General features: G+C 42.6%; 1 long non-coding RNA gene across 1 annotated transcript in view; it reads right to left on the bottom strand.

Annotated features, from left to right (window-relative positions):
- The window catches only part of LOC106901734, a 103,393-nt gene extending 77,587 nt beyond the window's left edge, over positions 1 to 25,806 (bottom strand). Inside the window, exons 1-11 of the long non-coding RNA XR_001414373.1 lie at positions 25,575 to 25,806; positions 18,985 to 23,736; positions 18,291 to 18,375; positions 17,054 to 17,138; positions 16,365 to 16,447; positions 15,438 to 15,596; positions 14,303 to 14,382; positions 11,129 to 11,340; positions 10,729 to 10,874; positions 10,572 to 10,618; positions 8,287 to 8,502 (exon numbers count right to left, since the gene is read on the bottom strand). This is a non-coding gene — a long non-coding RNA (uncharacterized LOC106901734). The remainder of the gene's footprint in view (positions 1 to 8,286; positions 8,503 to 10,571; positions 10,619 to 10,728; positions 10,875 to 11,128; positions 11,341 to 14,302; positions 14,383 to 15,437; positions 15,597 to 16,364; positions 16,448 to 17,053; positions 17,139 to 18,290; positions 18,376 to 18,984; positions 23,737 to 25,574) is intronic.
- Between the last annotated feature and the right edge of the window lie 1,577 nt (positions 25,807 to 27,383).

Genomic DNA, 27,383 nt, shown 5'->3' with positions numbered 1-27,383 from the left:
TCATAAACCAAGAGCAGAAGCCAATTTTTCAGCTCAGATGATGAAAGGAAGCATGCATTTCTAATCAAAAAGACAGATACGCCTTTTCTCTCCCACCATTCCCTCAACGGCAAAGTGCCTTTTCATCATCAACAACACTCCATTCCTAATGTCTGCCGAGGCCTTTCTGCACCTTCTCCATACACTGGTAATGTACACACAGCATCCCTTTGAAACGAGAGCCCATTAGCCGTGGCAGACTACCTTTTCACATGGAGTCCTTCCGTTGGTAGTCATCAGCCGAGCGCTAAATCATCCCAACTGGGCATGCTCACATCATGGCAGCCTATGGGATAAACAGGTATTTAGAGCTGGGGGACGAAAATTGCTTTTCTACCTTTCTTGAAGGTTTTATTTTCATTTATTTAATTTTTTTTCCGTTTTTTTAGGAAAGGTCATAAACTACACAGGGAACATCTAAGCTCTCCTCTCTCACCCCCTTCCCTCCTCCCTTAAATACAGATTTTTTTAACAAATCCACTTTTGCTTACACCCAGGTCATCTGTAATTTTAGACCTTCAACCACCAGCCAGTCCCCCTTAAAGATTACACAGTAAACGCGCCCATAAATTTGCCCCACAATAAGAAACGAGTTGGAGCATGCCCTGCGAGAGGGATTTATGTGATTGTTTTTCCTTCCAGGGGGCGTGGTGAAGGGATATAGAAACTGTCAGCGGGAGCAGCGAGCGGGGTGATACTTCACAATAGCTACCTGAGTAATGCAAGAGAGATTAAGCCTAAATTGAGGACTGCCATTTCAGAGGACAATTAATTTTCAGGCTGTCGTAAAAGCTCTGTTGACATTTCTCAGCCAAGACTCCGCTTCTCGGTGAGGGTTTAAAGAGCTTGGAGCTTTGTTCAACGCAGGCTGTGGGGCTGCTGCCATTCTTTGGGCCACGTCTCGGGAGCGGGGGTCCTGCCCATAGAAAAGCTTATTTCTCCATCAGGGAAGAAAGGGAAAACTTCTGTCTATTTTGTTAATTCTCACACTATATCTTCACATGAGAGCCCACCTCAGCGCCTCATTCGGTATCCTAATGCGCCTGGGCAGACCAAAAATGAAGCAACCAAACTATAAGGAGCTGCCTCTGACCACATTTGGGTCTGTTTGTGAGATCCCTGTCCTTTTAACATCTAGGAGCATAATGGATTATAACCAGGGATGAGAAATCTGTTCATCTCCATCTATGTTGTAGGTGGGTAAAATGCTTTGCTGCGTACTCTAGTCGTCCTAAAAGTCAGTAATTAATTTTACGGCAAGAGATGACAGATGATGGTTCCAGGTCCACAACGAGAAATCCTGGCCCCTGCCTGACAATAATGCTAGAGCTGCCTTTTGCTTTAGGGACAATAATCATAGAATCACAGGATGGTTTGGGTTGGAAGGGACCTTAAAGATCATCCAGTTCCAACCCCCTGCCCTGGGCAGGGACACCTCCCACTAGACGAGGTTGCTCCAAGCCCCATCCAGCCTGGCCTTGAACCCCTCCAGGGATGGGGCAGCCACAGCTTCTCTGGGCAACCTGGGCCAGAGTCTCACCACCCTCAGAGTGAAAAATATCTTCCTGATAATATCCCATTCGAGCTCACTATGACAACAGACTGGCATGCCCTAGAACTATTTGGCCAGCATGACCTGGAGACACATTCTTCCTAAAAGGAGGTGCCCAAGTGAGCCACTGGGCAGTCTAGAGAGCCCAGAGACAAGAAATGAGTAAACTAAACTTTGGAAAAGGTCTTCTGCTCCAGCGAGGCCACTATGAAACTCCAGATCACGGTACCTGGCTGCGAGCATCCCCGATGGAAGCGGACGGCCTTGCCCCTGGCTCTGATTTAGTACCAGTGACAAATTGCCTGTCGAGATGCAGCTGCTTTGTAGGAATACACAAATGTTTGTGTACGGAGACCGAAGGACGAAAGGGTTAATTATCCAACAAACTCAGGCAGAAGGGGGAAAAAAAAGTTTCAAGCTCAGGGAGGTTATCATTGCCTTTTGTGCAGGCTGGTTTTAATCACTTTCTTGTACCTCTCCCCGACTTCATTTATCAAGCCTTCACATAAAAGTTGCAAAGTGAGGTTATTCAGCGGATACCTCCATTCATCTCGGATGATTGACCAGGGTGGTTTGCAGCACAAGCCAACCTGGGTGATGGCATTCCTCTTGTTTTCATTGCACAGCCTGCTTTCATTTTCTGCTGTAATTGTGTTTTCACAAAACCATAACCAAGCAGGCTGCGGATCCCAGGTTCCAGATTTATTTACAAACACCCCTGACCAGCCCCCTCTGCCTTCTCCTGTTATCTGCTTTATGCTGCTTTGGATCTTACCGCCAGGAGTCTGGGGTGGATTAGCACAAGATAGGAACTAGATCCAATCTAACTGAGGGGACCTAATCAAGCCGTGCTTCCACCCCCACTCCTCCTCCTCCTCCTCCTCCTCAGCAGAAATCCTGCTTCCACACAAACATTTCATGGGAACTGGTATCTGATATTAAACGTTTCTTTGTGACTTTGCAGGAGCTGGTGGTCAACCTCAGGCAGGTAACAGAAGTGCTGGGCTTCTTTGATGGAAAGAGGTCCAAAAGCTGCTCCACCAGGCAACTCAGGGATGTGAGGGAAGACGCCACGTCTCTCCAGAGGCTGGACCTGAAGACCATCATCTCTGCATGTCCACCAGATGGGCCATTAAGGTGAACGAGGCAAGTTAGAGATGCTCTTACTACTCAAGGTGAGTATATATATCTGGGTGAAGAACAAGACGAGAGCAAAAGAGTTTAACCACCTTTGAATTAATGCAAATAGGAATGAGTTGGGATTTCATCCGGCGGTAAGGCTTCAGAGCTGAACAGAAGGCAAAATGTGATAAAAACCTTCTTCCTGCCTTTTGTGGAAGTATAAAACCACCAGAATCTGGATCCTGCTGATTACTAGACAGCTGATTCACATATAACATGAGGGGTATTTTTGCGCAGCTCGGGATCTTCAGCTGGGGTAAATCAGCACATCGATGGCTCTGAGTCAGCTCACACCACTCCATCTCCAAACTTGAGACAAATTTTTCAGGGCACTTCCTTTGGGAAACGTACGTCGAGTGTGAAAGGCCCAGCCAGTGATTATGAAGAGTTCCTGTCGGCACAGCTCATCTGCAGTCGCTTTCTAGGCACAAAGCCTCTTAGATAAAAGTAGCATTTCCATCCAAACAACCTGGACCAGTTTGGTTGGGGAAGAGGAAGGGCGACGGGGCAGAACAGCCGACCGAGTCTTTGTTCTATTTAAAGCATTCCAATAAGATTTCAACCACAGAATATGGCAACAGAACTGATCACAGGGGAAAATGCAATTAAAATACCTTCCTGAGTTTTGCAGCTGCAAAATTGTTGGCAAATCACTGTAATCTGGCTTTGCTGAAGTGGAGGGCATGAGTCAATGCACCAGGAAAGAGGTTCAGCTAAATACTTTTCAAGTTAATAACCTTGCTCGGGGACAGTTCAGAGCCTTTTATACCTTCCCTCACCGAAATGTGGATCCACAAGTGACTTTTCTTACTGGCTTTTGCTTCCACCGCGGTGATGAAACCTTGAAGAGACTCAGTTCGATGACCGCGAACGCCCATTCAGGTGCAGCAGATGGAAAAATTGAAGCTTCAGGTTGATGGAGATTGTGTTGCCATTTCTTTTTTAATTTTTTTTTTTACCTTTAGGTTTTTGTTTCTGTCTCTTAATAGGAGGCTGGTTTTGTAGATTACAAATTAACTTAGAGCAAGAACGGCAGGCAAATCCATCCAGCCTGAAGCAAGAAGAGCCTTCAGGCGGGTGTTTGTAGGCTTTCTTTAGAAGAGCTCCCTGGACACATCAAGGGAGTTCATTAGTGGTGGTTTGTATATCACTGCTGCTATCTTGTTGATAGCATGCTCGTCTCCAATCTTCTTTGTCTGAATCCAATTCCAACTGGAATTCAGACAGAAATAATAACCAGAGAGGGATTCTCCTTCATTTTTTCATCTCCTTCCAAATTCCTTGCTTGCAAAGGTAGTTCTTAGATTGCACCTTTGACAAAAAAAAGTCTTCCACTATTGCTTGTGCCTGGACTGAGACCAGTCTTCCTCAAATTATTTATTCTTTTGTGTGTGTGTGTACTGGAGCTGAATATTAAGATTAAAAGGAGCTCTTGGTTCCTTCTCATCAAAGAGCTGAACACTCCCTGACCCCTCAGCGACCTTTTAGGTGATGCTTTGGGGAGTCTAAAATCTTCGAAAAAAGCAAAGGCTCAAGACCATGAATGTTATTAGCATTAGGTGGGGAGAAAGCCTTTGATCGGGTGGAGGGGAATTATTTGATAATAGTCATAATACAACGCTGAATTGGAATCACTTTTGGAGGTAGATTTCTTTCTCCATGTGACCTATAGCAGATGTCAGCATTAATGTAGACAAGTGAAAAGTACTGTTCTTTTCTGGAAATATTTATAACCCAGGCATATTTTATCATGAAGCTAATGAACAGGTTTTTAGCAGGAAGATTACTAAGCTTACCGTCCCGCTGAGATGATCATACCTCACTATTACAAATGTAAATTGAAACGTTACCTTCCTAAAGAGATGAGAAAATGATTTTGCTGTGTAGTGTTTGAGACAATAAACTTTGGGACAGAACAGTAATGGAGAAATGAATGCATCAAATTAAAACTTGGCAAGAGAGGAAAAAAAAAAAACCCAACACCAAAAAAACCCTTGGGTTTTTTCCCCCCTAAATTTTCAAAAGACACATTCTCCAGATGTAAGGAAATGAATCATTAGAGAGTAAACCTGGCATTATCCCTGTATTGAATCTGAGGAATGAAGCCGGTTTCATTCAGGGCTGCTTTGAGGATGGCAAAGATTAGCTGATTTATGTGAGAAATTTTAAGAAAATTTTTTTCCCCTAAGATTTCACATTCCCCTGTTTCAGGATAAGAATCAAGTTTTGTGGGCTTTTTGTTTGGTTTCCTTTTGTCCAGTGTCATTGTAAATCAAAACTTCTGGGCCATTTTTTAAAAAGTCATAAGTCTTACTGTCAGAAGTTCATCATTATAATCAGTGTAACCTTTTTGCTGCTCATTTTGGTGCACAAGCCTATTTTATATCTCCTGAAACCAACCAGAGGGGGGAAAAAAGCCCTATTTGAACTTCACTCTGTGATGTAATATCTCTTTGTTTGTACTCCAAAATTTTATAGGCCCCTTTTGCTATTGTGTCTTATTGAAAACTCATGCCTTATTTGCTGTTCATTATTATCTTTGCAATATTTCTGCTTCTTAAGATTCCTCATCCTCTTCAACATTTGTTTCAAATGATGGGGTTTTTTTCTGCAAAGGTATGCACTTGCCTTTTTGAAGGGAAGGGGCACAGTGCTATCACCTACCCCTTTTTCTAATTCTCCCAGGCTCTGTCATGAGCCGTGTGCTGCCCGAGAGAGACGTTTGCAAAGTGCAGTAGTTTGGAGTCTGCAGATCTCAGATGTTTGGCACGCAAGGATGATGCAAACAGGTTTAAAGACAGGAGAAGGTAGGCTTGGACTTTCGTTTACTTGTGAAGCAGTAAAAATGAATAAATGGATGAGAAGACAGTTCATTCCGAAGACATTCGATACTCTGCTAAAGTCAGTCCTAAAACACACTGCTGCTGTATTTTTAATGCACTTGCAAAGTTTCATCTGCAAATTTCATTAATATACTCCTGTAGATCCAGGATGGCTTCTCCTCAGGAGTCTCTACTTTCTGGATCATAAAGTTGTCTTCACTATAATTTAGGAACCTCTGCGATGATGCATGTTCAGCTGTATTTGTTACTCAACAGATGTCTGGGTAGTTAAATTCCTCCATGAGCCTTTATCAGTACTTCTATTCTGGGATTCCCAACTGGTTCAAGATGTACCTCGCCTCGTCGGCAGCAGAACCGCTGCTCCGAGATCGATACGCACAGCTTGGGTTGGGCTTGTTCATCGTGGAGAGTGGCTGCTTCTCCTGATGGCCACCAGCCTCGCGGCTCAAGTTGACCCACGTAGACCTGGGACTCAAGGTTTTGCTGGTTCCTGCTCAAGGACTGGGCTGTAGGGGCAGCTGGGGATAGGTCCCACGTTCATAATTCTTGAGACCATCTGCTGCGGTAACTGTCGCTGCTCTTCCTGTGGGGCTGCTGCCTGGGCTTGCTGCTCCTCCATAAATTTCGACAACACCTGCTGCTCTTGCTATTCCTTCATATATTATTACATCTACAACAGAAGCTCAAAAAACACGCGCTGCTCACACTTCATTTAAACAGCTACCTTCCCGACATAACACGCCGATTCCAAAGCTGCTCTTGAGGAGTTTGGTTTCAATAAAACAGGCGTGATAATGAGTTAACAACACCGAGGGTGAACTTCACTTCAGACCTACCCGGGGTTCTCCAGCCGTCCCAGCTGGTCTTCCTGCCCCTTGGGTCACCTCTTGTCTTGAAGAACCACTTGTGGCCACCTTGGCCACTGGTTTCAAGGACTCAGCAGGATGCATTTAACCTTCTGCCAGAAGGATCAACGCCCAGCAGCAGTGTGGGGAAGTTGTAGGCAAATGCTGCCAGCCTGCTCTATTCCCTTAGGCTACTTCTTTGCATTACATATTAAGGAGCTTTCCCTAGAGCTGGTCAAAGAGTAAAATAATAACCTGATTTGCAACTGGAAGTACTGAATCTGGATCGCTATGATTCACAAGTCATAATATTAGTTATTAATGAGGATTCAGTCTACTGCTGGGTATCCATAAAAATGCTCCCAAACCCTCAGAGTTTAAGGAATTTTAGCCTGAATGATATTCACCCAGGAATTTACATGTTGTCATTCTTCCATCTAGAAGTATTTGTCATCCAGAGACCAGAAAAAATCCCAGCTGCTTTTTTGTTTTCTGAGCAATCAGAAATGAATAAACGCTGTCAAAATAAATGGTTTATTTTGAGTAAGCTGAAAAGCAATTGTTCTCCTTCTGCACTGGCTCTGCACCCTTAAGTATTAAATTTACAGGTGTTGGAATTGGTTTGCAAAACGTTTCTTATTAAAAAGGTTATTATATTTCCACCTCCCAGCAAAGGCATAGCTAAACTCTACTGTAATTTTAACTAGTCCTCTTCTGCAATCCAGCAGCTGGTGAAGTTGCTGCTCTGGCATGGGAAGTTTTGAGTCCGTTATAGGCATCTTTCACTTTCTCTGAAGCCAAAGCCCTTCCTCCTCCTGCTTAAAATGACCAAGCAAGGAAGGAGGTGAGACAATATCATTTGAATACCCCCATCAGTTTGGGGATTTTTTCCCCTCCATTAATTTTTCTTCCTGGTCACTTAGACTATGCCGATAAAAGGCAGGATTCGTTTCAGGGCACTATTCACCATTTTAAAAGAAAAGTAAAGTACAACCGAAAAGAATTGTTTCTTCCTTTTCAGCAACTAAACCGATCTCCTTTGCCTAGCCCTCACCAAGAATCTGACTTCTTCTGGCTAGCCAGCAAATACAAAGTCAAACACCTGTTTACCAGACACAGAGCTATGTCTCTGCCGTTGCCGATCCATCTGTGGAACATAAACATAACTTTCACCAGCTGCTTCTTTTAGCATGGGCTGGTAATGGAAGCCATTATAGAGCATATCAACAACATACTTTCCTAATAACCATGGGCCAGAGCATCACAGGGTGTAAACTGGCAGAGCCTCACGGAAGGTGATAGAGCTGCGCTGATTTACACCGTCGGAGGACCTCACCCCGCGGGGTTTGTTTTCTTCACACTCTTCTCCTCTTAGCACCCTTATTTTTCCTAGCTTCTAGTTTGTTTCTGTTCTTTCCATTACATTATACTAATGAGGCAACATGTTGTGGAATAATTCCTGGGCCAGGCCCAAGCAGTAATGGATAATTACCTTGGGTACCATACAGCCTCAATATTAATGACTCTAAGAAACCCTCTGAAGATTCAGAGGTGCGATACTGCAAGGTCTCCAACTGGACTCGGGCCAAATGCCCCCGCTCGTATAAACACACTCAGCCCTCCTGACTTCAGGAGAATTATCCCTGCTTTTGTTTGTTGCAAATGTGCTGCAGGTGATTCACAAAAATCATGCCCCAACCACGTCCCCGCTCTGTAGATTTAAGCTGAGCTTGAAATCTCACAGCTCAAGCAGCAGGTTCCTTTCTGCCTTGCATGAAGGCTGCTGTGTTACAGCTACAATTAAAATCCTGAGAGATCCCCTTACCTCTCCAGCTTCTCCAGGCTGCAGTAATGAGGTTCTGCTCTTGATGAGCATCGAGGTACCTCCTTCCCTGTGTCACATCAGTTAGGCAGGTCAGGATCTTGATGGTGACCCAAGCCAACATCTGTCCTATGACCAGGCGGTTTGTTTTCCCTTCAGTGTAAGGGGCAGAAAGGCCGTGGGACTCTTCCACTTTTCATTTTCCAGTCAGGAGACAACCTGGGATTCAGAGAAGAAATTCCTTTAGTGCCCGAGGCTCTCAAATGGGAAAAACTTATACACCTTTAGAGACATCAAATTTGGGGAAGCTCATCCTGTGGAGTTCAGCCCAGAAAGGGTGGCAGTCCTTGAGGCTCACCCATTAGAATTTACTTTCCTCTTAGTAATTCTGTAACACAGAATTACAGAAATACTGTAACACAGAACACCTGGAATGGTGCTTTCCAGGACTTCTGCAATTGCAAAAATCAACGCTCACCTCTAATATATTCCGACTTAAAGTGTGCAACCTTGTTTAAAATGCACTGCTAAAGCATATATTTTCATGTATCGTTATGTCTAAATGCATGATAACCAGGTTGAAAATCAAATTATCTGTGTTAAGGTGAATATTACAATGTGACTACTGCCTGCTGTGCCGCGAATGAATCTTGTAAACACAATCAAATCTCTCCCTTTCTCTCCCTCTCACACACAGAGAGAGACACACGCACATCCTTGCACAAGAAAAGAGATTCTTCACCTTCTGCCATCGTATTGTCACAGAGGCTCACGTTTATTGTGAATGACATCTTCAGCTACAACTCAGCATGAGCCCCGGTACGCTGGAGCTGAACATCCTCCCAGGAAAATCAGCAGTGACATTAAAGTTGTTTCATGAATAATGAAAAAATAAATATCGCACTTACTGTAGGTACACAAAATGCTCTGTTTAACTAAAAGCGTTAGCAGAGAAATTCCAGGTCTCTGAGGGTAGATGCTATTTTATTAGCTGTGGATAGAGAACTTATTTAGATGGAGCCGTTTTCATTATATTGGTAATTTTCCCAATTATACAAATGAGAGAACATGTGATCAGTACTATTAGTGGGATACAGATCTCTCTTTTACAAAACTCTAAACTCTTGGAAAATCACAAAACAGCAAACCCTCCATGCTTGCAGCCGCTGAGTCTTTCAGCCCCTTATATTCTGTATAAGGAGGTTTAAATATGTCTCCCAAGTCCAAATTCATGTAACAAAGGTTTTAATCATTTATGGGGGCAAAAAGGCTTCAGAGACAGTAATGCAATTATCTAAGTGTATAATGCAAAAGAGAATTCAATTGTCTCGATGCCATACAAGGCAAGCTTATTACAGGATCCCAGGAAAAGACACTCAAAACACAACTGCGCCGCGTCCAGAGTTGTGCTGGCAGCGTCGGGGTGTGCTCCTGCCAGCCCTCAGAAGTTCATAATCACAAATTTCAGGGAAAAGAAACAAGCCTAGTTTGAATTACGGGGTTACAGTGACCAGAGATTTATATAAAGTTATTCACAGTGGAAATGCTGTATTTTCTCCTACCAAGGACTGAGCAAACACACTTTTTACACAGCATTAATGTGTCGGGCAAAAGTGAAATCTTTCACTGATTTCAGGCTTTCTGCTACACCGAAACTTGTGATCCTAAAATGCAATGGCTTTTAATGAAACACAAATCTACATGCTTCCAGAAGTGGAAAACAGTCTCACTACTGTCCCTTAAAATAATAAAAAAAAAAAGGGCTGTTATTCCTCATTCTTTGGAATGTTTCATCCGTATTCATAGCAAGAACCCTGAGAAATGTTCCAAAGTGCCAAAAAGTATGAAAACTAATACCAAACACATTGTCAATATCCTACTAACTATTGCTTATGAACTTATCAGCATGGAAATAGTTATTCTCAGCAGAACTTTCTGAATGGCAATCATAAACAATCAGCTTCATAAATAGTGCAACTAGTAAGTACAGGCTTGATATTAGTGAGTCAAAAGACTCACTGCTTTCAAGGAGGGTGAACAGATTTGCTTTTTAGCTTTCACTGAGGCAGGCACAAAAATGGTGTCTTTTCTATAAAGCCAGGTCTCCCATTTTTTATAGAGAGTAGTATAGTTTATGACTTCTTTCTTGTGAGTTCAAGTTGCCTGCATTTCCTATTCATAGAGAAATGCTCATTTCCTGTTTAAAAACACACATGTATTTATTCTTATTTGTTTAACAACATTCTTAATGGCAGTAACAAAAAGAGCAGTAAACAGAAATAACCCACCTTATTGGTACCTGGACAGAAAACCTCGACTCCTTCTTGCTCTTTGCCTTTAAACACGACAGAAAATTAAGTGAGTTTTATATTCTTTTCAACATGTGCCAATGCTTGTAGCAAAAAAAAAAAAAATAAATAAGGAGATAAGTCTAAGGTATGTTACCTCTTTAGGCTCCCACTACTGTCAGGTGGGTTTATGCAGGTGGTTTAGGGTTCCTCCTTTCTGGCTTTTCCTCCAAATCATGGACTGAGCGAGGGCTGACATTTAGATCTGACAGGCAGGAAGAGGGGCATCAGGTATCCCTTGTCCTGCAATCAAAAGAGATAAAAATAAGCAAATGTACGAGCAAGTAAAACCCATATATCAATGGGGAACGTGTCAGTCAATAGCAATGCAAGCTCTGTTTCTATCTATTATACAAGAAAGGTAAAAGTATTCTACTAGGTCACTTAGTTACTTCAACCAGATGGAATCCAAAATGTTCAGAAAATTAAAAATCCATTTATTCCTCCAAAGTTGCATTCCATCTGTTTTCAGACATTTATGGAATCTTTTTGCATACAGGATATGGCAACCACTGGTGTCTTGGAAATATTTCTTCCCCGTGCAGCTCACAGAAAGCCAGGCTGGATATAGACAGCAATGGAGCAAGCCCTTTTTTTCAGGTGCTCTTATTTCTCTTCAAAATATAGGAAACTCTTGTCTTGTTTTAAATAGAGGAATCATAAAATCCAGTGTATTATTGTCTTCAAAAATGCAACAGGAACTTATAACCTAAAAAAAAAAAAAAAAAAAAATCTGGCTATAACTTTACTTCTATATCCACTATTTCTGGCCTTAGAACTACAAAGCAGCTTATCAGAGGCTCATCCTCTCCCTATCTCTGTAATTGAAAGAAACAGACATTGCAGTGGGTAGAGTTCAAAGATCTCTGGATCTCCTTTACTTTGGGCAAGAGGCAATTCCAGTCAACAGATGGAAGTCCCCAAAAGAATGTAGGCACTGTTTTCTAAGCTGCCTTGTTAGGAGAATGCTATTCAATTATTTTACAAATGGCAAATAGACATTTACAACTGGTCTGAAGTTTTGAAAGCTGCAGCCAACTCCCTGCCCCTGCCAATCCAAACACATATTTTATGCAAATTTTCACAACACCAATTAAAATAGAAATCAATGGACATGAGCTCCTAAATAACTTTCAATCTGACACTTAAAATATTAAAATCCACCAGTGGAAAGCCCATATTTTGTACATAGTCAAAATGATAATTAAAAATAAAACAAAAAAAAAAAAAAAAAAAAAATCTGGCTATTCCACCTTGAAAATTTTAACTTTCCTGCCAGTCTGTTTCTCATTTTCAGCTTGTGGAGACAATAAGAATGATTCAGATGCTATGAAGGAATGCAGCCTGGCATGTAGTGATCTCCACCCTGAAGATAAAAGTGACAAAATTACCCCAGGAGTTATGAGCTCTAGTCTTCATCAATCATTTTTCATGAAATATTTTATTTCATTCAACTACATATTTTGCCTAGCTCTAACTGGGGTATGGTCCCCTTTCCTTCTATCCTGGTTCTCAGCATCTTCAGCTTCACCAGATGGAAGGATACCATCTGGCACGCAGGCCAGGCTGAATTTTCTGTATATGACACAAATGTTCACATTTCCTCTCTTTCCTTTGCAGTCAGTGGCTCACACAATGGTTCAGCATCAAGGAGCATTATCCTGCTTGGTGCTGAGCCCCCGGTGAAGCTCACCCATAAGGTGAGTACAGGCTTTATTTACATTGTCAGCTGTGTTATATCCCCCACTTCTCTCCTGATTATCCATACCTCACATCAAAATCACTCCCAGTTTCTCTGTTGGAAGAAGCCAACTGCATCCCTCCGAGCTGAAAGACGTTCACCAGATAACTCTGCCCTGGGACTACTTTTTTTAGGTGAAAACCACACCAGGTTTGGTGTTCTTACAGTCCTCCAACGCTACATCAGCAGTCCTTTGCACCATAAGCCTTCTTCATGCCCTAATGCCAAGGCCCAAATGACCACAGGGTATGGGACTCGGGGGAAACATGCCTTCCATTACCTCCACCTGCATTTTGTTCACCTCCTCAAATCATCTGGTGACCGTCACATGGAAGGCCAAAGCACTCACAAACCCCAAGCCAGCACATCAAAAATCAGAGAACTGGCTTTTAAGTGTAAGACTGCATTAAAACGAGCACCCAACAACAACATAAAACTGAAAAAGAAGATCACAAACGGTGCATGATTTGTTTTGGTCCTTGCATTTTGTTTGGAATGTTAGGTCACGTCTTTTCATCTTCTTCTGCAACCACAAGGGCAGGAAAAGAAGACGGAAGTTAATAATGGTACTTAGTCGTGTGCTATCCAAAGCTGACACTGAAAAAATAGGAAAAAAACCCCACGCAAATTCAATGGAAGTATTGCAAGACTTTTACTGGAATCTGGCACCAATGACATAAAGTTCTGCTACAACAGGTCTGTTACTTTTCACCACTCCAGATTTTAAATGCACCAGGTTTGACTTTGGGGTTGAGGACCACGTGCTAAAAGACCATATTCCATCAGCAGCAGAACCAAAGACTAGATTTCCCCCTTTTTTTTGACAAATATTCCCCTTCAGTCACTGGGGAAGCTGATGCTGAGGAAGCTTGCTCCTCAAGATGGACAAAACTCAAGTGGCAAACCAGCAAAACTTAAAAAAACCCAACTGGTGCGAGAAGGGCTGCTGAGGAGCATCCCGAGAGCGCATCCATCCACACGAGGCAGGCCAACATCTCCCTGGGCATCCTCTTCTGTCTACACATATAAAATACCTCTCCCTCAGGAGTTAAAACTAATTAAAGGTTTTCCTTTGATGGAGGGACCTGGACCCACACCTCCTCCCCAGCTGAAGTGCCCGCGCCGCTTCTCTGTAGTTTTGCCCAGCCCCTGCTAAGTTTAGAAGACAAGGCAACAGCTGTGGCTACCAACAGAACAAGGTTGGCAGCTGCAAAACTGAGATGCCACATTTCAGTATATAATTTTCCTTCCACAGTGTCTCTCCCTAACTTTCCTCTTTAAGAGGCACTTAAAATCCATGTGTCTGACTCAATTATTGTTATTGTAGCTGCGGAACAGAATGTGATGCTGATGAGGGCCTACCTGTCTAGTTAGCTTCCCTTTCTGGATGCTTTCTTTCTTTGATTCATCATTGCTTGTGACACGTGTATTGTCTAAACTACATTCAAGAACAAGTCTCTAATACGTTCAATGGAAGAAGGTGAAAAAATCAGAAAATTTTACGCAGACTTTACTTTTACGCAGGCGTAAATCTATGCCCTAACTTTGAACATCCTGTTTCTGAGAAATACCTTACATAGAAAGCGTGGCTTCTCTGCAAATTAAGAATACCATTTGCAGTAAAAATTAAGAACAGAATTTCTTTTGCTTCCTTTGATTAGGAGAGCACAGACACCGCATAAATGCTCCGTCTTTATGAACTCATCTGGAGATCCTGCGCTCCTTCAGCATTCAGTACATTATCAAATCATATCCCAAGTGCTAGGAATTCATGCCCCAGAGGGCATGAACCCAAATTTAAAGTCATCATCATTCTGTATATTTTCTGCTCGGTTGAAGGTTTTATGATACAGGCTGAATGTCTTTTCAGGACAATCCTAAAAATAAGCTAATGCAGCAGGGACTGAATTTATTGGACACGTACACTCACCTTCAGCTGCTGTTCTCCCTAGGTCAGTTCTCGTGTGATTGGCAAGGGATCGTGACAGCTTGTATCTTCCGATGAGGAACCTGTGCAGACACTGGTAATTAGAACTGCCACTCAGTCCTCCCTGACAACAGCCACTGCAGTGGCTCTGGGCCTCTGAACTAGCTACTGCCTCTGGAAAATCCTGTTTCCCGGTGTCTTCTCCTCCGTAGGCACACACCTAATTGCATGTAAACATTCTGTAATTTATTAGGCGACACAAAAACATTAGTACCTTCAAGCTGGAAATACAGCAGTTGATAAATACCAAAAAACCCCCCACGATTCCAAAGTGTCACCTACAATGTAGCTCTCCAGCTGCCTCCCCGACTGGCTGCTGAACTGAGGAGACTTCCTCAGTAAAGGAGAATCTGCAAAGGGTCTCAGACTCTTTTTTAAGGAGCCTAATTCTTAGTCAAAATGATGAGGATTGAGGTTTGTGAGTCAGTTCAGTTTTGGAAAAAAAAATACTCCATTTCAGTTTGAAAACATCAGTGCATTTTCTCTGTAGAATTCTACCTCAATCAGCACGAGAGTAAAAAGGCTCAATTACCCATTAGTGTATTTTCACCCATAATTGATTTATTCACAAACTGTTAATGACCGCAACTAACAAAGAAAAGAAAATGAAAGAAAAGTAATGCAACAGGAAAATGAACATGAAGCATTCCCAGTTCACGGCTGCAAGTGACTAAGGACGAAGCAAGACATTTGGAAATATCTGCAAATATTGGCTGGAATATTTCTTTACAGGAGGATTATCTGCAGAACAAAACCTGGATGCTATTCTCGGCTTTGCTGCAATTTGGAGTTAACATTTTGGATACAGCTTCCCTGTCTGTGAAATGGGGCTAACAATGGAGCTGTAGTTTCCAAACACGGTGCCCACTTATTTAGATCTCACTATGTCAAATAGCATCTTTCTTTCCCGCAGTAGAGAAAAAAAGAGGCAGAGCGAGGTGGTCAGGAAGCTTCTGAGACCCAGGGTTGAAAAGGCAGTGAAATCTCATCTCCAGAGCATGGAAATAACTGGGAATTGCCTTCAGAACGCTGTTAATTTCAATGGTTTGGGGATCAAGGTTTAGGAGGACAAACTTACCGCATGAAGACAAGTCTGTTTTCCAGAGCAGCGCTTGACTTCTTGCTTAGAGCAGCCTGTACCTTTGGGGCAAACCTGTACTGAAGGGTTGAATATAGTTGCAGGGTGTCTAGGAGCACCTCAGGGAAAGAGTTGTGCCTCTGCTGCTTCCAACAGCTCCTTCAAGGACAACAAGGAGGAATGTTCTGGTGGTTAAATAGAAAATATTAGGCACCGGACCAGGTGTGTGGAGCCCTGAGGAGCAAGGAAGCCAGGCTCGGTGGGAAGGGGCAGGCACGGGGACCTGCTCCTACTTCCCACCCCTTCCCACTCCACCAGCACCAGCTGGGTGGTGGGAATTGGAGAGGGGTTGTGCAGAATCCCACACCCAGCACTCAGCCTGCCGCCGACGGAAGGCATCCCAACCATTGGGATGGTGAGTTCATTCTCCCAGGAACAACCCAGGCCAAGGAGAGCGCGGCGCAGCGCATTAACCACTCTGATAAAGCTTTGCACGACCAACTCTTCAAAAACCACCCCAGAAATGGCACTGCTGTATTTTCAGACAGATAATTTTGTAGGTACTCCCACAGAGGTGCTTCAAAATGAATCCAGTAGTGTGATCATGCAAGGGGGCAGAAATTACTCAGTGAACAATACCATTTCCTTTTTAGATTTCTATAACAGTAGGGTGGGAGTGTAATTGTGCTGTCTTTGGGTAATGCTTCCACACAGTGCCCCGGGGGGCAAGTGTGGAGCTCCATCCCTGTTCACAGACACTTCTCGTTGAAGCATCCACCCACCACAAAGGCAACACACCCTTCGTTTCTATTGTTATTAACCTATCTGATCCCTGCATTCCAAAGTCCCACTAAATTCAACACCAAACTCCACATATTTCTACTCCATCAACTGCAAACCCCAATGTGTCAGTAGAGCTAAGCTCACCCAAGGTAGCCCATGACCCTCTTCTCGGGGATGGCGGGGGAGAACCACGGCGAGGTGTAAGTAGCAAAGCACGGGCTGTTAATCTGTGAAAAAAATACATTTTAGAAATGTTACAGAAAGCTCAGAACACATTATTGCAATCCCAGGCAACACAGGCGGAAGATGAAATGGAAAGGAGAACATCTGAAGCGCTGAAATACAGTTATGGCAGCCAAATAATCAGAACACTGCCCTTTTAGACTGCACACGTGAAGAGCTCATGGTGGCCATAGGATTCCAATTTTGAAACAAAAAAGCTTTTGCTTATTCCTCTCCCCGCCGTTACCACTCTTCACTACTGTGTAGTAATCTCTAATCTACTAATAGAGCAGGCACCTTCTGAGAAAAATATTCTGAATTAAAGATGGCTGCAATTTTATTTTTTTGTAATTTAACCGTTTAGCTATTAGCAGAGGCTGATTAATGGAAAATTCTCCTGTAGAGAAATGTGTGAACTGTTCCTTTTCAGAGCTGTTTCAGAGCTGCCACTCCTTCCAGTGACCAGGTTGTCCCAGCTCCAGCCTTTCCTGCTCCCTGGTGATGTGGTTAAGGAACTGGAGTAAGTGTGCACCCAACAGGTACTGCTAGTCGAGCCCTAATTACATGTGAGTCCGTTTCAGCTCAGGTTTGATTCTAGAAATCTTACTGACTTTGAGAAGCACCTCGTTTCCACTGGTGTGGTCGTGAATATCAGCATCTCTTCCAGCAGGAGAAGGTGAAAACCATCCTGAAGGTCTACAACCGCACAAAGGACGATTCAGCTGGTACCCTGGGAATGGTCTTAGTTTACACAGAAAGAGAGCTAGCAAGTGATTCTTGCTGAACACGACTAAAAATATGTTTGCAACATCATTAATGGCTTCTATTTTCTGTAACTGAAAGGCAATTTGATAAATCATCCTTTGCCATAGTGCCACTAATTGCAATGGATTCTGAAAAAAAAAAAAAAAAATCCAAAATGATTTTTTTCAGAAAAGCCACAAATCCTGAAGGTACACTGCTGGCAAGCCCTCGAGTGTTTATATTACAAGCCAAGCAATTTAAATAATCCCCAAGTTCATTAAGTTCAGCGAGATGCTCAGGAGAGGTCCTCTCTTCCACTGGTTTCCAAGAATACACCAATAGAGAGTGTCTTATTTTTCACAACTGATGGGTTTCTTTTTTTTTTGTGGCGAGGACTAAATTACAGTAGCAGGATTTTTAACAACTGCGGAAAAGACTATAAAACTTTCTGCCCCTTATTAACTGCTGTGTGACTATTAGGTTTATGGGCAACATTAGCATTGCAGCATAAGAACAAAAACATTGTAAACGCTCTCCAAAATGTTGGGAAGCAATTTTCCCCAGGAGAGGCAGGGGGGCCCTTCCAATCCCGGTAAGGTATGGAAAGGGTCATGTGGCACACATGTAAAACCAGATTAAACTCTCTGTTGCTAAGTAATTAAACCTAATTGTAAACCTGGGCAAGTGCTAATTTTAAAGCTGTTCCGAGCTCCAAAATCTCTATTGAAAGTTCGTGGAAAAGGAAAACTACCTCTTTAAAAGAAATCAGCTTGCAGCTCCCCAGAACGGAGCCCCTGGGCAAGTGGTTCAAAATATGATTTTTATAAACAAATCTGACATAGCAAACTTAATGCAAAACCCTATGCATATAACATCACTTATGTGTGCAACTCGTTTAAATTATAGCTGTAGAGAGAAGGAAATAAAACTGGCATATTAACCTTTGGCACAACAGTGCTCACATTCTAGCGATGTTCAGCAGCAGATGATATTATTGTGACTCCCACTAGTATTGTCACAGTGAAGGGTCTGTCAGAATTCATGTTCGAAACCTCTACAGTCAGGGTTTATTAATTCAACCATGAGCATCCGTTCCAGACCTACCTTGGCATGTACAGTCTTCAGAGCAGAATCCTTTTTACTGCGACTTTCCTTTCCCCATCACCGTCGCATTTAAAGTCACTGAATGCTAAAATAAAATAAAATATAAAAGGAATTAATGACATACAGAATTTCCTCATCACCATCATATTTGAAACCAAAAATAAAATAAACCAGAAATTAATAAAATACAGCATTCTACAGCTTATTGCCATAAGCTCATTGAATGCCTTGCTTCCCAAATGTCCTTTTTCAAGAATAGTCTGCTAATTCTTCCTCGAGAGAAAGGACCCTTTGCAGCAATCCAAAAGGACAAACAAAATGCATAAGAAAGATAAGACCTAAAAAACAACTTAAGAATGAAATTTAAAACATTCTCAGATTTTTTGGGGGGGAGAAGGCTCCACATTACGGAATACATTCCTATATAACGAGCAAAATTATAATATAAAATGAGCCCTCCTTGTTCAATAATGAATTACTCTGAGTAGCTCTGACAACGTCACTCAGGTGTTGAGATGAGTATGTTCTCATGAACATGTATGTTCTTGGCCTCGCCTATATGCCCTAAAACATTTTGGTCAAAAGTTTCAGGCACAGGACTTGGACAACAGCTCGGGGTGTCCCTTGATTTGGTTTCTTTGTGCATCTGGAAAATGAAAACGGGTTTGTTACAAACGAAGGCCACGTGGCTTACCTGTGGGTAAGGCTGATTTCACCTGGAGAAGAGGACACTTTCTTACGCTCTTCCGTAGGCTTTCAGCGTGATGGTAAATGGAGACACAACCTAGCACAGGTCCGAGTGAGAACACTGCTTGGTTCCTTATTTCAGAGAGTGACTCGGAAAAAGAAAAGCATTAGGTCAAAAACTTCACGAGTCAAACAAGTCTACAAAGTTGATGTTAAACAAACCAGTCCTGAGAGACAGTAGGTATTGCAGCAAGACAAGTTTTGGAGCCCCATTGCACTTCTCTTGCCCAGGCAATGGAAATGAAGCAAGTGCAGACCTTCTGCTGTGCTGGAGGATACAATGCTTGAAATAACCATCTGGTTATTGGCAAAACCCATTAGATTTCAGAAAAGTTACTCTACCAAATTATCACAGGGACAGAGCGAGACACATTTCCATTATACGTATTTAAATTACATCTAGATTGGTTTAAGGAATCCTCACTGTCTCTACTTTGTGGGAGAAGCCTACGAGCCACCTCTATTTCCCCGACTCCCTTCTACCAGCAGCCCCTTGGGCCAAGCTCCCACAGGGGCAGTGCTGAGCAGGGGAACACGTGCCGTACCCTTAGTGCTGTGGGATTAAGAAAAGGATGTCTTCTTTGTCCTTAGCTCCTCTGATAAAAGTGGGACAAACCTGGAGTGCAGAAGCTGCGAGCTGTACCCTGCAGAGGGCCAGAGATCAGCGCGTGTGAAGCAGAAGGGGAAAAAAAAAAAAAAAAAGAAAAAAAAAAGACAGATTTTTGAGCAGCAAAAATAAGCTGCGAAGAAACTTAATCCTTAAAGGTCAGAGGTACATCTGAAAGGCCCAGGCCATGCCTTTGTATCAGAATGTTACAACATTAGCCCTAATGACTTAATAGTTTTGCCCTTGACTTGTGTCAACAGGAACCTATCTCATTACATGGTAGATTAGTTGCTTCCAGCCTGCTCCAGACTCTTTGGGGGGGGACGGGAAGGCAGGGGCACTCCTAGCAAAATCAGCAATGTAACCCGGTCCCTAAACAGTGTTGCTTAGTACTATTTAGCAGCATTTTAATTTTCCTACACGTGTTTGAGTCAAGTAAGTCTGGCCACAGCGTGGGGAAGAAGCTACTACCGCCTCTGGCATTCTGGAGCCAAAATTAAAAGGCAGGCATCTCCTTTGCATTCTGTTGTGCGGTGTCATCAAAGGTCATCGTCTGCTGCAGATACCAAGGGATAATGAGCCAGGGTCAGGCATAATGATGGTAGGCTCCAGGTAACAGAGGATGCTTTCTTGTGCTCCTTCCCTTCTCTCGGCGAAGTTTGCATCCTTTACAGACTTCCTTCACATCCAGGCAGAAACAGTTTTCAAGCCTGGCACGGCACAAAGCCACCAGGTGACCACGGTGCACGGGCACCTTACCATTCAGAGTCTCTCCTTGCACAAAACAAGGACCACCAGCAGTTTCTAAAAGAGTTGCCGTTACCAGGCAATCGTCTCATTTCATTGAAATAGAGAAAATACGTATTTTCTGATTTATCTGCAAGGCTTTGTTTCACATCTGTCCTGAAACCCCGTCTCCTGTCAGCCAGACAAAGGGTTACTTTTCACAATAAATACCCAAGAAGGGAGAGACATGCTTGTACGCTTGTGTAAGTCTTCTTTAAGGAGTTTCACAGGCAAGTGAGATGCAGCTCCAGACACCAGACTTTTAAATCACTTAAAGCTGACATAAGCTGATCCTAGGCACAGTTTATAATCATGTTTTTACTTTTCAGCCCTGACAATTACAAATTGTTTGTATTAGCTCCACAAGTATCCCTATTCAGCAGTATTGTCAAAGCCCATTCATCCCAGTCTCCCAACAGCACACCAATCCTTGGCTGTGCCAGCCTCCATCCATAACCTTTACCCAACGGTTACCGACCAGGAGAGATCTACAGCCTCCAAAAAAAAATCCCCAACCCCTCATCTGCAATCCGTGGGGGCTCCAGTTTCCCATCTTTCAATGTGGTTTTCAGACCATCTCAGCTCGACAGGAAGAAGCCTGGCATCCTCTTAAGCGCCTTGCACTTGTAATCTTTGAAGATGTTCAAAAGAAAAGGGGGGGAAAAAAAAAAATAATAAATGAAAGGTCTTAACCATTTTGCATGAAGTTGCATGAAAAGTCTTGGGGCCTAACTTGACTGGAACTGTTTTAAGTACTTCTCCACTACAGCAGCGGTGCGTCATATGAAAGGCTTTGTTTGGCATCTATCCACAGTTATAAATAAAAAACATATTTATCTTTGGTCATGCATATAATTTAAAAGTCGGACAGAAGAAATCTTTTTTCTCCTTTTAAATCTGTAGCAAGCCCAAGATAAATTCTTATAAATTATTTCTTTTAAAAGGAGGAAAAGAAAAAAAACAATAACAAAATAGCTTGGCTTTCTGGAAATCTGGAAAACAGATTATTTCTTTGGATGGAACAAAGTGTGTGTATGTGTCATCATGACTTTAAACAGTTCCACAGTTCCCCATGGAAATACTTAATTGAAGCTAATAAGATGTGGAGTTATCAGTGGTTTGCCATGATGGATTTCATATGGTCTCTCCAAGATGTTTTACCTCCTTTCAAACTTACTGACCTAGGATTGTGTTAACTGGTGATCTGAGCAGCAACCACCAGACACTAAATGTCAGTGAAACTCTACTCGCAGAGGGGACAGGAATTTGGGCAAAACCCTTGTAACTCCAACCTTTATGCAACACGAGCACTTAAGCTTCTGATTTGTAGCCTGTGTGACAACCTTCCATAGAAACCTTCAAATAAAAAGACTTATTTGCCTCTTAACGCTTGCAGCATGGTTCAGAAGTCCTTTTCCTTGGCATCACAAAATTAGGAAAGTGTTGTCAGCAGACTATAGATCCCAACACAAACCTTCCCTCAATCACCATGCTTCATAAGGTGATCCTACAAGCTCAGCCCCCTGTGATCAGGTGGACCACAGAGGACCAGGCCCATCTTCTTCCCTGAAGCAGATTAGTTGATGACACGCTAAGAAACTTTTTGACTAGTTACAACAATTAAAACCAAAAACTTGTGCCCCTCTTAAAATCCCTGCTGTATTTGAAATGGACACAGAGTGTCCATAGACCATAGTACATTTTTAACCACAAGCATGTATCTACACAGCCTGTTGGAGCTTTCTGGATGTACAGAAACAGGTTTTTTGGCATCTACAAAGTGTAGGTGCTTTATAAGCATCTGTATCTACCCATTTCTGATAATATCTCAAAATAAATCTGGCCTGGGCCAATGTATCTATGTCACTATAGATGATTAAACCATTCTGAAGTTTATTGAGGAGGAAAGGTTCTTCCTAGACTGATAACAGCACAGTTTATAAAGGACTTTGGGTAGAGGTAATCTGCATAACTTTAGCACTCATTTCACACCTACGTTCTAGGTGATTAATTAAACTGTCTTCCTAAAACTGGCGAAAATTAAGCAGCTTATCATTATGTTCCTTCAGGAAGAGACTTTTCTGGTATTACCACCTTTTGCCTTCAGCTATTTTTTTCCCTGAAAACTTATTCCCTGCTCCTGCAAATGCATCCACTGCGTGAGTTTTCTTTTCAATGTTAATATTCCTTTCAAATACACCATCCCCACTGATAAAGTCAAGTACGTGTCTATGGGCTGTAGGGTCAAGTTGAGTGTCCCACCTATCAGTAATTACATCAGTCAGCAGCAAGCACAGTGCATTCATTAACCTATAAGCAACCTTGGTATTTAGCTCAGACTGACCAATATTATATTTTGTATTAAAGAAACTGCATGCAAGTACCACGATACAGGAAATACAATCAATCATAGCATCATAGAATCATCTAGGTTGGAAGAGACCCTTGGGATCGTCGAGTCCAACCATTGACCCTACTCTACAAAGTCCTCCCCTATACCATATCCCTCAGTACCGCACCTAAATGACCCAATGCCATGGGGTAACATCATATTTGGAAACAGTTGAAGTCAACAGAAAGAGTGAATCATAAAATAAAACCAGCACTTTGCAGCTGCTTATGGACAGGGACAGCCTGGGGAACCGATGCTCAGGATTAACATAACCTTCTTTAGGTGGTGAACAAGGTAAAGAGGAGCATTGTGTTCACTTTTTAGGCAGCAAAGAGGAAAAGCCACCTCCAGAAGGGAGTTTCCATCTCAGGTATCCAAGCTCTGGGACACCTCTGACTCTTCATCGACTATTCGGGGAAGGGAAGGCGACTGAGCTCCCAAGTCAGGGGTCTGGAGTAGTTTCCAAGAAAAGAACCCAGGCTGGACTTTTTGGCATATTTCTGATACCAGTTTCCCTGTAAGATGGTCTGTAACTTTCTGTGTGTTCCCTAAAATGTAAAAGTGCCTCAGATTTACGAGGTTAGCATCTTACCCTGCTGTACCCGGCGCACAAGCTCAAGATGCTGGGGGATTATTTACCAGGGCAAGTTTTCATCCGTCCCAGCACAGGGAGGAGAGGAGCAGAGGAGAAGCGAGCCTGATTGTAATTACATTAAGCACTTTGGCAATAAGGAAAAGTTTGTACTCGTACACAGATGGCTTTATGTTACAATGCTATAAACGTGCCAAGTTTCATGGCTTCACCACATGAGGCAGGGAAGGGGCTCCATCCAAAGCCTGCACAAACCTGCTACGAAGCTCTCACTGATTTCAGTGCATTTGTATCAGGTTCAGGGTAAGTCCACTGGCCACACCTGGAAAAAGGAATAGCCTTTTATACTAAAATGCTAATATTTTTTGACCATTTTTAGCCTTTTTTTAACCTTTTTTTCTTTTTTTTAGCCCAAATCTTCATGCTTTGGAGACTCTGTTTTCCTTTAAAGGAGAAACAATAAAAAAAGTCTAGTTTGGGTTGATAGAAATGACTTTGACTGCCCACTGTAGCTCTCATCTAAGCTGGAAACTTAAACTTTGCACCCCTTATGGAAACGACCTGGGGGAAAAAAATACTACATTCTTATTCTGTGAGGCCTCCCGAGTCCTTCCAGTGTTTTTGATTCAAGTCCTCTTTTCTGTGACCCTCCCACCCCTACTACTTCATGAAGGTAAGAGATTTTTAAACCTACTTGAAAAATCCTTAATTTAGAAAAATAAACAAAAATTCTGTCAACCCATTCCCCCGTGTCTCACTGTAACTTATTTCAGAGTAATAAATCTTCACCCTGACAGCTCTCTGATGATGCATTACATTTATACATCATAATGACAATACTTGTGATATATTATGGGTATATTTTCTGAAAGGGATATCACCTATACATTCCATCTTCCCAGCACAGCAGAAGATTGTTTGGGAAAAGGGGAAGAAGGGGAGGTTAAGGATGTTCTTTACCCAGAAGGCAAAAATCTCACAAGAGAACACGGAATTAAGTTGATTGCCCTTGTTAAAATACCAAAGAGAGTAAGAAATAAAATGCCTTCTGTGCACCAACAACTTCTATCAGTAAGATGACCTGTTTGCTCCTCAAACACTGGTATTTAGGCTGGAATATAAAAGGGAAATTCCTTTAATATACTTGGATCGGTCATGTTAATACAGGAGAAACAGACTAGGAAATAATCAGGATGACTTCCACAGGGTTGACAGATTGTGATAATGAGAGGTGCAATATGTAAAAGGATAACTGAGGTGGTCTGCAAACAAAAAACTGGCAGCAGCCTCGGTGGATAATCTGGTGAGAGCTGTGCACACTCCAAAGAGTCACCCATGACTGACACAAACCCAAATCTTTCCAGTACCTGAGCACGGACAAGGCGATGACAGGGCTTTTCAGTAGGAAATAAAGTTAGTTTTTGACAGGGGTATCTGGCCTTCTACAGCACCACTCCACATGAGAATCAGATGACAGGCTGGTGTTTACTGTGCTAGGGTCTGCCCAAACAATTTCAACTTGATTTCCGAGGTTTAGAATGCAAAATCAGCCCCTGGCTTAGATGAGGCCACTGCCTGGGCAGAAGATAGTAGTAACTATGTTCCACAAGCCCAACTTGAAAATGTGACCGTGCGGGCTGAGAAGTATGAGATTCACCAGATAGCTTTGATAATAACCGTTCCGAAGTTGCCTTCCTGATCTGCTTGGCTTGCACCCAGGTAATTCCAGCTGTTAACAACCTCAGTGTCCCTCTTCTTGGTACACAGATCGCAAGGGCAGTCAGAGCATACCTTGAGCTTACCTATAGCCTACCTGCTTCAGAAACATGGTCCTTCCACCCTCTACTGGGTCACTGCATTCCTAGTAGTCAGCTTAGGTGCAGAGGGGAAAATAAAATAAAAAAAAAAAAAGGTGGAACAATGGGCTTCTGGCTTTTTAGAGGTTCTGACAGTGATCTGACATTTTGGTGAAAAACCTTGAGTTTTTCAACACACTTACAGTGGACTCCCTTCAATACCAAATCGCCGTTGGCTACCCAGACTCCACAAAGCCCGTTTGGACCACGCTATTAAGACTCCTGAGGTCTTATGCTGTGTGTGATGGGCAGAACTGCCTGGGAATAGACATCTTCAGGGACCTCTCTTCTCTTACAGACTTACCCACAGGTACTGTGCTATCAAAACGGAGTCCGCTGGTAAATGTTCTGGACTGGCAAATATTCAACTGTATGAATATTTGCACACTTCACAGGACTAGTGCAAAGAAGAGCACACGAAGCACTTTCTGCTTCTGTTTGGTCTTGCTGATGCTGCACCGGAGGGGTAGATCTGATGGCTCTTTTTTTTGCTGAACCAACTTGGACGCTTGAGGTATTCCTTCGTTAGTTGAAGAATTAGTAAAATTCCTGTGAGACAATTAATGGGAGAAAAAGATGGTTGTGATTAAGATCCAGAGAAAAGGATTAAAATATTATAGTAAGAGTGAAATCCAGAGAAATATGTGTCTGAGCATACATTTCAGCGTGCAACCATCTCAGATGACAAGCAACTTGGGTTTGAAGGTGGTGGCACTAATACTAGCTCCAGCCTAAAAGAGAGGCCTTGGATGTTGCTGGTTTGACTTTGGTGGAAACAGTTGAGGGAAGACCCCCAAATTCCTGACAGGGACTGGCAGGTCTCTCTCTGCCTCAGAAATGCTGAAGATGGAAAAATCAACAGCATGAGCAAAATGACAGGAGAGTTACTATCACTGGGCTGGACACGTGAGAGCAGGCGACGATGCCCAGTGCAAGGCAGTGCAATAACCACATCCTCTGGGTGTGAATGGAGTGGTTCTGAAAGGTGATTATTGACCTCTGAATCTTCAATTTGCAGAAGAGATCTAAGCTATAATGAATACAGGAAGCCACCACACCGCAGTCTCGGTGCCCTGCTAGCAAGCCTCTCTCCCAAGGGTCCACTACAGGCTCAAAGAAAACGGTTCTAATGGAAATCAGCTGATACAATCAACCCTACTAAACCCACTGTCACTTTTCCATGGCCACTTGCAAGAGCCCATGGTAATGTTATTTTGCATTGCAAGCATTTGTCCTTTAGTTGCTGAAGGGAAACAACCAGCTCATTTTCTAGATGAGCCATCAGTTTCTGGATACTGCTGCTCTGAGTCAAGCAAACTGCATTACCAAGTCCCATCAAGGCTAGATTTCGCGGGCATACCAGATGTACTCTCACAGAAAAAAAAAAATAAATAACAAAAATCAGTGTCCTCAAAGGCACCATGGAAATTGCTAGCTGACTTGCACTGGGGCCAACTATATCCTTAGGAGTTCTAAAAAAACCCCACCTTCTTACTGACTTTACAGCAGGGATGTCACCCCAATTTTTTATCAGCAGGGCAAAAATGCTATTTTCTGTTGTAGCCCAGCCTAACCTGCTGTCTTAGCCCAGGGTGAGCTGGGGCAGCAAAAGCTCCTCCATGGTTCTCCACACAAACTAAGCAGAGGTCTTAGTATATGATTCTCCAATTTATTCTCTTCTTAGAACCAACTTTTCCTCTTTTCATCCAACATAGCTCTGGATAAGATGCTGCAATTTTAATTGTTATTAAAGTCTAAAGTGTTCTTCCTGTCTTCACTTGTTCCTGGCATTGAATATTCACAGCAGAGTGGTGGTTTTTTTTTTTTTTCACCCTCTTTTGTGTGATGTTATTGTTGTGAAAAATGAAGAAGTGCTACAATTGTGTTGCCTGCCATGCAGGGGTACAGTGACTTTCAGGTTCTCTTTTAAACCCAGTGAGATGGGTTTAAAAGACACTATTACAAAACCTGAAACAGGGTATCTTAATTACTAAAGCCAGCTGACAAATGATTTTATTAAAATGTTCTTTACTATTTTTCCTTATATGCTAAGTGAGAAGCACATATAGAAAGTCGTGTTAACCATCATATAATACATAGATCCATATTACTG

This window comes from Calidris pugnax, unplaced genomic scaffold (assembly GCF_001431845.1).
Source record: "Calidris pugnax isolate Ruff unplaced genomic scaffold, ASM143184v1 scaffold219, whole genome shotgun sequence".
Classification (NCBI taxonomy): Eukaryota; Metazoa; Chordata; class Aves; order Charadriiformes; family Scolopacidae; genus Calidris; species Calidris pugnax.
Note: the sequence above shows the minus strand (reverse complement) of the source record. Positions and strands in the feature narration are given on the sequence as shown.